Genomic DNA, 10945 nt, shown 5'->3' on the forward strand with positions numbered 1-10945 from the left:
GATTTTCTAGGTGCGTAAAAGGTAAGCTTTGCAAAGCTCAACATCACACCGCTTTGTGGATTCAGACCCCTGTGACTCTGATGGCCAGGGCCAGCTCTAGTGGCAGGTAAGCTGGGAAGTTGCCCTGGGTGCCAATTTCCAGGGGGCACTATCACACTGTGCCACACTATTGGTTGGTTTTTTTTTTTTGCTCTGACTCTTAGGGGGAACGCTGAAAATACTGTCCACTAGGGTCACTCCTGACGATGATGGTAGCATCAGGCTCCTTATGCAGCTTTGCTCTTTGATGTGCCCATAAGTCCCATTTGTTCCAGATCTTATCAACCTGTTTTACAGGCACACATGGCCTGATTTCCAGACACTGAATGTCTACAAATACCACTGAAAGCAATAAGCACTGCAGGTGCTCAGCACCTTTAAAAATCAGAGAATACCAAACATTTAACTGATTTTTTTTATTTGAGGGAATAAAGATACATAGAGATAAATCTCCTTTTCAAGTCTCAGTGATGTTTTGAATCTTGGCTGTTGTTCTCTGCGAGACACAGACACATCTTTAACTACAATGGCAACGTTGCAGTTATATTAAAGAATAGTGATGGGGTCAAGGATCCTAGTACACAGGAGATAAAAGTAGCCCATTTAAACAACATTTACTGAAGGATAATCTTCCTGTACTTAGAAGAGGTTAGGCAGGTCAGTTAGCGAGGTCCCTGGAAAAGGCAAGATCAAGAGATATCAATTATTAATTACTGTCATCATTTATTATTTCTACAGTGCCACAGGTTTGCATGGTGCTTTATATACAAATACAAGGGTACAAGGAAATACACTAGGTTTTATCTTTGCATTCAGGTCAAATTTGCCTCCTAAAGTTCCAGCTTTTGTTTCCTATAGTCTGTGTTTGCCCCAGCTAATTATGGGCTTGATCTTACAAACACTTGCTCATGTGAGGAGTTTTAGTCATGTGAAGAATGGTTTGCACAGGCCCTCTGTTTGTCCATAAAGGTCCTGATCCTACAAAGACTTATCTTTGCACACTAGGTGTGAAATCCTGGCCCCATTGATGTCAACAGTGGGAGTTTTGCTGTTGACTGCAATTGGACCAGGATTTTCACCCACTGACTACTCATGTACCGTGCATAAAGTTAAAGAAGTGCAAGACTGGGGCCGAAGATGATATTGCTTAGTATTGTTCATTGAATTCTAGAGATCTAGCTAAATCCTATATCAAAATGTATAGACAACTTTGAGGGAAACTATTCTTGGTAAGCTTTGAATCCTACTGGTGAACAGTACAATACTTTTTGTCTAGTGTAAATAAAGGATATGTGAACGGACTGATGAGTTTTTGACTTTTGCTTTAGGGATATATTTCTTTGATCAGCCCAAAATAACAGCAGTTCAGCTCCCATATAACATCCAGACATGCACCAATCCATTTGACAGGCCACCTTCTGTACTGGTGTAAATGGGCAGAAGCCCATGAAGTCCATGGAGCTGCATTCATTGACATCAGCAAAGAATTTGGGAATTTAAACATGGAGTGCTGACAAAATGTCAAGCATAATAACAGCATGTGAGAGGTGAAGACCGCATAGATGCAGAGCATTATTTGTCAGTTTAATTAATAATCAAATTACAACATGTTTTTCTTGGAGACCGGGGAACACTTGGCATCCCTAGAATGTGTTATGGAAGACGATGGGACCTTTCATACTTCTAACCCCTGGGAAGTAGTGCTGTCAATCCCATCAAGATCCAGAAAATTAAATCCAGTTGCTGGGACTTTTCATACTATTACCGAGTCAGGACTCCGATGTTTTACACTGTTTGCAAGCCCTAAATAGAAATATCCACCTCTAGAATACAGATTGATTTAGAGTGTTGTGTTGTATGAAGTGGATAACCAAGCATTACAATGTTTTGCATGGCAAATAAAGAAAGAGGGAACCAGTACTTTCCTCCCTAAATAAGGGGTGAGGGAAAGGGTCCAATAGTCCTTAGTTATTAATGAGAATTCTCCTCATTTTTATGTGTCCCTCTGCATATCAGACCAGTCTGTGAGGGACTGAGAACACACAAGGTATTTACAAGGTGGGGGAAATGAATAGCCTGTCAGATTCTGACAAATTTTCCCCAGAGAAGAAAATAATTCCTTATGAAATATAGTTGGTGTTAAATTTAATAAAAGCTGGCCCTGACAGATACCCTTTGGAATTCTGAAAGATCTTTCGTGTGTATTTTATCCCCACTGCTGTCAGAGAGCATCTATGAAGTTTTAATATCTGAAGATATTTCTCCAACTGTTAAAATATAATTATTTCCCACCTGAAAAGGGGGGAAGCTAGCATCTAAGTCCCTAGCTGATACACCAAAACTATTTGATACAGGCTTTATAACTCTGGTTACAATGTTAGGAATTAAGCAAATTCTCCACTTTCCAGTAACCAAACTGTATTTGTTAAGTAGAGTTTGTTGCCCTGTATGCTCTGTTGTGACACACATTTAGTAGAGCTCCCACACAAAAAGTCCATATTTGCTGTTTGGAGTCACACAATAGCATTTGAAAGGGTTAAGTGGAGATACTGAGTATTCTAAACATGTTTCTGAATATGTACTTCAGACCTTACATGGGGTGGGAATCTCAGTTTGTCATAAAACAGCTTTCCGTCACTCTTCGGTTTGAGGATTACTCATATTGGTGACAAGTATCAGAGGGGTAGCCGTGTTAGTCTGGATCTGTAAAAAGCAACAGAGAGTCCTGTGGCATCCTATAGACTAACAGATGTATTGGAGCATAAGCTTTTGTGGGTGAATACCCACTTCGTCAGACGCATGTCATATTGGTGAGTAGCTACTCACAGGAGAGTTTCTATTAACTCTCACATGCATAACTGATGTCATTGGGAGTCCAAAGGGTCACAATCCAGTCTTTAGGGAATTAATTTCCTTTCTGATTGAGGGCAGGGAAGAGCATTACCAAGGATTATTGCAGGGGTGGGCAAACTTTTTGGCCCGAAGGCCACATTCGGGTTACAAAACTGTATGGAGGGCCGGGTAGGGAAGGCTGTGCCTCTACAAACAGCCTGGGCCCCGCCCCCCTATCTGCCCCTCCCACTTCCCGCCCCCTGACTGTCCCCCTCAGAACCTCCAACCCATCCAACCCCCCCTGCTCCTTGTCCCCTGCCGGGACCCCCCCCCCACTAACCGCCCCCTAAAACCCCATGCCCTATCTAATCCCCCTGCTCCCAGTCCCCTGACTGCCCTGACCCCATCCACACCCCTGCCCCCTGAGAGACCCCCCAGGACCCACCTATCCAACTGCCCCCTGCTCCCTGTCTCCTGTCCGCCCCCACCCCGCTGCAGAACCTCCGCCCCATCCAACTGCTCCCTGTCCCCTGACTGCCTCCCGGGACCCCCTGCCCCTTATCCAACCCCCCTGGCCCGGCCCCGACCCACTTAGCATGTCACTCAGAGCCACATATCTGGCTGCTGTGCCGCCCGGCCGGAGCTAGACACACTGCTGCTGTGCTCAGCTGCCGCCCAGAGTGCTGCCCGCGTGGCAGCATGGCTGTGGGGGAGGGGAGCACAGCGGGGGAGGGGCCAGGGTAGCCTCCCCAGCCGGAAGCTCAGGGGCTGGTCAGGACGGTCCCGTGGGCTGGATGTGGCCCGCAGGCCGTAGTTTGCTCACCTCTGGATTATTGTGACGCACTACGGTGCAACAGAGGGCGAGTGAAGTAGAAGATGGGGAGACAGCAGCATGGATGGAGTCTATGGATACCAGTTTGGAGAGGAAAGTTTGTGTTTGAAAACACTGTTGTGGTTTTGTTGGTGTAGGCACTGTGAGGCAGGGACCAAGCTTTAGAATATGCTCATTCAGCATGCAGCCTCTTTTGGCTTTGCTGTATTATAAGCAATAGTAGGGTGTGCTTATGAGACGGTAGGATAGCTGAGAATGCTATGAAAGTACAAAAAAAATTGCTTGAGCCCGGCACCGGTTTCATTACAAATTAAGCACCGTGCAGAACCTGGGCTCCATTCTCAGTGCAGAGGCCAGCATAGCTGAGATGGCACCGCACGGGGATTAATCCATGCCAGGGAGGGGGCTGGCACAGATTATGTTCCATACCTGGAGCACGAGGAGAACCAGAGACCAGACTGTGACTCTCTGGGTATGTCTTCACTACAGGCCGGCTCGGCGGGCAGCGATCGATCCAGCAGGGCTCGATTTATCGCATCTAGTCTATACAAGATAAATTGACCCCCGAGCACTCTCCTGTCGACTCCTGTACTCCAGCTCGGCGAGAGGCGCAGGCAGAGTCAATGGGGGAGCAGCAGCAGTTGACTCACCGTAGTGAAGACACTGCGGTAAGTAGATCTAAGTATGTAAATTTCAGCTATGTTATTCACGTAGCTGAAGTTGCATAACTTAGATTGATCTCCCCTCCCCGCCAGTGTAGACCAGGCCTCTGAGTCACAATCAAGCACTTTGTTTGCTGCTGGGGCATCAATCAAGCACTTTGTCCCTCACCGGGAGCTCTTGGTAAAGCCACAGTCTAGCCCATATTGGGGTCAGTTGCATTATTGTTGTTACTTTTGTTGTTTTAACACGCTTGGGTCATTTTTATGGGTCTGGTCTTTCAAAGATTTGCTATGAAGCCTTTTAGTATTTGGGTCAAGCAAATGACTGGACACAAGTATAAGTGCGCGGCATGATTCAAATTCACACTTGTCTGCAGTTACTGTTTTGAAATTCCTGAGATTTGAACTTCTGGATTTTTCTTGTAGTTTTTTTTGGAGGGGGCCGGGGTGTGTGTGCGTTTTTTCATTTTGCCTCAAAGACAAAGCTACGAGAAGCTTCCATCCTGTTGTGCAGGCAAATGTGTGTAGTTCATTCCCTGTAGCATCTGTGATGCCACTTACGTGGTGATTGATAAACCAAGGAAACAAGCGTATATCTGACCTGAATGCTAACTGACTTCTTCCACCCCCACCCCCATAGATTATACTAAACCCTGTTAAAATTTGTGTAAATTTCGCTCCAAATCTGTCTTGGTAGAAGTCTCTTTTGCATGGTTTATGGAGCCTGAAAGAATTTATTTCTTCTAGCCAGGAGTTTTTCACCAACACACAGAGATTTACAGTCCCCCAAATCAGGAAAAAGTCCACTCTAGCTTTATTTGAATATCTGTGGATAGACCATAATTATTTTAGTATGAAATCTCAGCTATACCACTTGTTTCCTTGCTTGTGACAGGCACTATGTGACTATTGTGAGCTGAGAAAAAAAAAAGCCCTCTCTGCATCTTAATGTATCTTGCCTTCATGGATTCAGGAATCTAGTGATAGAGAGGACAAGCTGGTGCAGGGGCTCAGAGGCTATATTTTGGGATATCTAGTTCCCCAAAGTAATTTCCTTGCTAAAAATCAATTGATTTACTTTCTGCACAGTACATATACAGAATGTTGAATGCTGGATTATCTCCCATGCAAAAATTCCAGGCTCAGGTTGTCTACTAATTACAGAATAATGGCATGTTATATAATTGCTTTTCCTTTCGTGTTGTATAGGGTATCTCTTCTTTGGTCTTCTAGTAGATACTATCATCTTTGTATAATAACTCATGTGCACCTGCATCTATTAACTGCTTTATATATTAATTTTTGTCTCTATTGTTTTGCTTATGATGTACATGTGTAAACACTTGTTTTGCGTCTAATAGAACATATCTCAATAGTCAACAAATGGACAGGAGGACTAAATTCAGATGGAAGTATTGTTCAAGTACAATGCAATTGCTAGGTCAGTACTGATGCTTTAAAAATACAAAAGGAATATAGGACATAAGGCACTGACTGTAGTTGAACTTAAGTTTTGTTTAAAGGCACTACAGTTCAGCACTAAGAGTTTGTCCTATTCAGGAAAGCTCTTAAGCATGGGCTTAACTTTAAGCACGTGCTTAAGTCTTATTGCAGTCATTGGGATGAAAGCATGTCTAATGTTAAGTACATGCTTAAATATTTTCCTGAATTGGGGTTTAAACATACTGAGAAGATTCATGTAGGATTCCATCCTGCATACATTGTGGAACTGTGTCCTATACTTGATAAGACATTTTTATCCACCTGGATATAGAATTGAGCCCAAAGCAAAAACTTTATTAATCAAGATTTTGTAGTTATGCATATTTATTCCAGTAAAACACTTAATAAGGGTCTGATCCAAAAAGCCCATTGGAATCAACGGGAGTCTTTCACTGGACTTCAGCAGGCTTTTGAATTACTTAGGATATATTTTATAAAGATTTCTATTATTGTGCAATAGGAACATTTTAATACTAAAGGTATCTCAGAAAAAAAGGGTCAGATCTTTTGTGTTGATTAGACCAATTTAAAACCTTAAAGTCTGATTCTCAGTTCTGATTGAGCTGTACTCTCCTGGCCAAAATATACCACACTCTGCCACCTATATACTCGTTAGATACCTGGGATTGTATGGGTTGCTTTGGTCCCTGGCATAAACTAGAGCAGCCCCATGGCTGGTCTAACTCAGATTGCTCTAATTTACACCAGCTTGTAGTAGCCCTTCCCCCAGCAGCACTATGGTCCTGTTCTACTCCCTTGGCTGTGTCCCCTATACCAGGAGGTCAGGAGATAGTAGTGTAGAGCTCTAGGCCAATCATGTATTTCCTCATGCCGGGGAATCCTCAACGAGTTATGGCACATGTGTGGGCTCTTTGCGCTGCTGGAGCACAGAAAGAGGCTTTATTAAGGCTGGGGATATGTGATTTATTAATGCCATTGACTTAAATGTTTGCTTTTAATTTTAGATTCATGGCTAATGTTCCATAAGCCTCAGCTCAATTTCTTTTTGGATTTTATCGGTAAGTGTTTCTAATTTTTAATGTAGCATTTGAAAAGACATGCAGCCATGTTTAAATCTTAGATGTCTAACGCACCTATTACCTCCCTCCAACCCCCTAACATCTATTACTACACAGTAATGTGCGAGCCTAGGAATGTTTTTTTTTTAATATACAACACTCCATTTTGTGCAGCAAAGCCTTAAAACTGGGGATGCTCCAACAATTATATTTCAATTTAACACTGCATGGGATCCTAGCAGAAAGGCGAATAAAGCCCTGCAAGGGGAATTTTAAAATTGTGGTGGTGGCAATTGGGTTTCTGGGAGGAGTGCAGACTGGGGGAGCTGAAGCATACTAGAGATGGATGAAAAGAAAGGGGCAGTTAGGACCCAGTCCAAAGACCAGTGAATTCAGTAGGAAGAATCCGATTGACTTCAGTGGGCACTGGATGAAGCTCTTAGAGGCTGGAAGTGCTGGATGGAAGAAGGGAGTTGTGGGGACTCTTGAGGTATGTCTACACTGCATGCTGCTTTCGGCGCTTATGGGTATGAACAGCAGTGGGTATAAATAGCAGTGTAGCCAATGAGGCCTGGCTTATGCAAGAAGAGTAAAGACATTCCTGAAGAGGATGGGTACGTACGCAAGCACATACCTTATGTGCTATCCATTCTCCTAAGATATCCTGCTGTTTCCCTGCTGCTAGAAGCTTTCTCCTCCACAGAAAAAGACTCCCCAAGTGGAGAAAAGCTCTGGCAGGGGAGAGGCAGTGGGGCAAGGCGTGGGCAGCTCTCCACTGTTGGAGACCTCCCCTGCTGCAGGTAAAAGCTTCTTCAGTGTGGGGGTGGGAAATGGCTCTGGCAGGGGGGATGTCACTGGGAAAGCCTTTCACTGACCCAAGTAGCTACACACTGGAGTGTGGACGTAGCCTGCTTTTCACTGAGGTGTGTAACTAACTGTACCCTGGTGTGAAGTGTAGATGTAGCCTTGGAAGCTGAAGCATATTGGAAAGTAATGGGGGAGGGTGGTATTAGCAAGTATTAGAGAGTAAGAAGGGAGTGTCAAAAATGATCCCAAGAAACTTTGGAGAAAATATTGGATGCTTCTCCAAACTGACCTGTTCCTCTAACTCTTACACCCATCACTGATGCAATGATAGCCCTGTAATTGCACTTGGGAAAATAGTTTCTGTCAAAATCAACCTAAGGTTGAATCCATGGCACCGGGGTTCCTTATAATGTATTCTGCTCTGCTCCCATTCTACAATATCTTCAACCATTACCTAAAGCTGACTGAAGGTTGTGTCAAGTTCAAATGAAGTGTCTGTATGTAAATTTCAGGTTTCCTAGCTGGAGTTCTGAGTGTTAACCATTAATATTAAATATGACTAATATTCAGTTGAGACTCAGAGACAATCCTGACTGATTGGAGACTAACCTAAAAGAGGAAGAGTTATTTTTCAAAACAAAGTTTAACTGAAATTGACATTCCATATTTGAAAACTACTCATTTAATCTTCTTTCACTGTTTAAAAAAAATCCTATGGAATTATTTCCACACTATTAGACAGAAAAATGCTAATAGGGATAATTTAGATGTGTTAAGATCTGCTTCTTATGAACTTTCCCATATACCACATCAGTTATCTGATCTTCTTACATCTGTGTTAGAACAGCATTGTTCAGTGGTGAGATATACATTTACTTCTGTACTATAGCAAAACTTTCCATCATGTGCTTACACATCCATTTTTCATCTTCATGCATGTTGGAACATGTTTCTCAGTTTACTCTGAGTATACAGAATGCTCTGTGGAATTAAAGTTCAGTTCAAGAGACACACAAATTAAAGCTCTGCTCCTACAAACACTTATGCCAGCGCTGAAATTTACACACAAGTAGTTGCATTGGTTCATAAAGTTAAGCAGAGGCATAAGTATTTGTAGGATCAGAGCATATGGAAATAAATAACCATCTTTAGGTGATGTTCTTTGCATGTGAAAATACACATTTCAAATGAAAATGGAAGCAGTCATTTCAACTCTAAAGTAAGAAACATGAAAATATATCAGTTATTCAGAGAGGTCCGTGCATTCAGAACATGAGTTCTGTAATTCTGCTGTCCATAAACATTTGCTGATGCCTTAAATAATTTGTTTCATTTATTTTTAGAGATAGATAAGTAAGGTTTTTTTAAGTCGAAGTCATGGAGGCAAAAGCAGTATCTTAAATAATGGAAAGTAAATCCAAGCAAGCAGTCATAATTAATTAGAGCGTAAGTAGATGAGAATGTTAAGTCGCTACTACTTCTTATACGTCAGCTGTATAGTGGTCCTTATCTGAGCAGGCAGTCAACAGAAGAAATTTTTGCCATTTTCAGGCAAGACACTGGTTTGCAACAATCAGGATGACAGGGGAAAGCAATGCAAAGGTTTATGTTATCCTGGAGAAATTCTACCAGTAACCCAACCACTTTCTCAGCTGAGGCACATTGGAACCTTTGTTCCTATTTTCCAAGTAAAGAACTGATTTCCTCCACATCATTTTAAGAAGCATGGGAACCTTACATCCTCAGGTTTAAATTCACCACTTGCTGACAAAGATGACAAAACTCAGTTCACTTTGATAAGTGTGCTTACACACTTCTTCATACAATTCATCATGAAGAGACCTAAAACTGAATCTGTGATAAACGGTAGTTCAAATCTCTTTACAAAAGTCCAGAAGACCTGAGATCTCATTGACTAGTGGATTTTACATAACGGGTGAAACCATCTGTCATTTATGTAATTAGATCTTTAAAATATAAAGCAAGAGTCTCCTACCTCTTCTTAATATACATATTTGTGCTTAACTGCTGTTCAGAAATATTCAGCTCCCTCACATCTCTGCACACATTTACCTCAACAAGAGAATTTGTTCCATAAAGAATTGTATGCACAATGATGTATGTTTAGATTCAGATTATGAGTGGCTCTGCACAGCAACATGGGGCATGCAAGAAATGCCCCCCCACCCTCAATTTGTGTGCTTGTGCAGTGACTTGTCACAATAGCAGTTCCTGCAATCTGGGGATAGCCGGAAGCAGGGTACCAAAAAGTCAATGGACGATCCTGGTCCCCTCACTTCCCCCTGCATCAGCCTGAGGAGTGGGGCTGGTGCACCAAGAAAGGGAAAGGAATTTGCTCCTTCCTGATATAGGAGCAGATTGTGCTTTCCTAGTGTGCATACAGAAGCACCTGAGAGATTGTGCCTCTTTATCCTGGGATTCAAGGGCTCCACACTACCCCTAACATGAGTCATATTCAGTGAGTTTTAATAACATTTTGACCACATGCATTATCCATCTTATGACTTCTGCTGCACCCTGCTATACTACAGTCAATATTGATGGCCTGGATCGTGAGTTCTGAGGAAGGATTTGAAGGTGAGGAATGAAGATGTGTTGCCTGCAGGAAGGGGGATGTTGTTCTAGGCATTGGGAGCCAAGTGAGAAAAGTCATGAAGTCAGGAGTGAGAGGAGGAGACAAAAGAAGCAACAAGGGGAGACGAGTGGGTAGAGAAGAGGAGGCACAGTGGGCTACAACAGAAGATGAGATGCAGGGCAGAGCTATGAAAAGCGAGCAACGTTACATAGCAGGTCAGTGGCAGGAATAAGAACTCAGCAGTCCTGACCCCCATGTCTTGCTCTATCCACAGCCTACAGGTAGGGGTGCTACGTCAGCTATGTGGACCCGAGGGAACTCAGCATATCTGTGCCCCTACTTCGGGCTCCAACTAGGGTGACCAGACATCCCAATTTTATAGGGACAGTCCCGATTTTTGGGTCTTTTTCTTATATAGGCTCCTATTACCCCCCGTCCCCTGTCCCGATTTTTCATACTTGCTGTCTGGTCACCCTAGCTCCAACAGCTGAGTTATCACAAAGCATAGGGGTCACAAACTTTCCTGTTTACTTACACAGCCAAACTATGCAGCATGGTGACCTCGCTGGACTCTTGCCATTCATATGGAAAAATTAGGGGCCAGGTCCTCAGCTGATGTAAATTGCCATAGCGATGCTGACATCAAAAGGGCTAT

At 43.0% G+C, this 10945-nt stretch overlaps 1 long non-coding RNA gene across 1 annotated transcript; it reads right to left on the minus strand.

The window, feature by feature from the left end:
* Nucleotides 1-598: 598 nt before the first annotated feature.
* LOC123374177 lies at nucleotides 599-3563 on the minus strand. Its single transcript, XR_006581022.1, has 3 exons — nucleotides 3463-3563; nucleotides 2634-2742; nucleotides 599-713 (listed from the first exon to the last, which is right to left on the minus strand). It is a non-coding gene; the product is annotated as an uncharacterized LOC123374177 (long non-coding RNA).
* Between the last annotated feature and the right edge of the window lie 7382 nt (nucleotides 3564-10945).

This window comes from Mauremys mutica, chromosome 7 (genome assembly GCF_020497125.1).
Source record: "Mauremys mutica isolate MM-2020 ecotype Southern chromosome 7, ASM2049712v1, whole genome shotgun sequence".
In the NCBI taxonomy this organism is placed as follows: Eukaryota; Metazoa; Chordata; order Testudines; family Geoemydidae; genus Mauremys; species Mauremys mutica.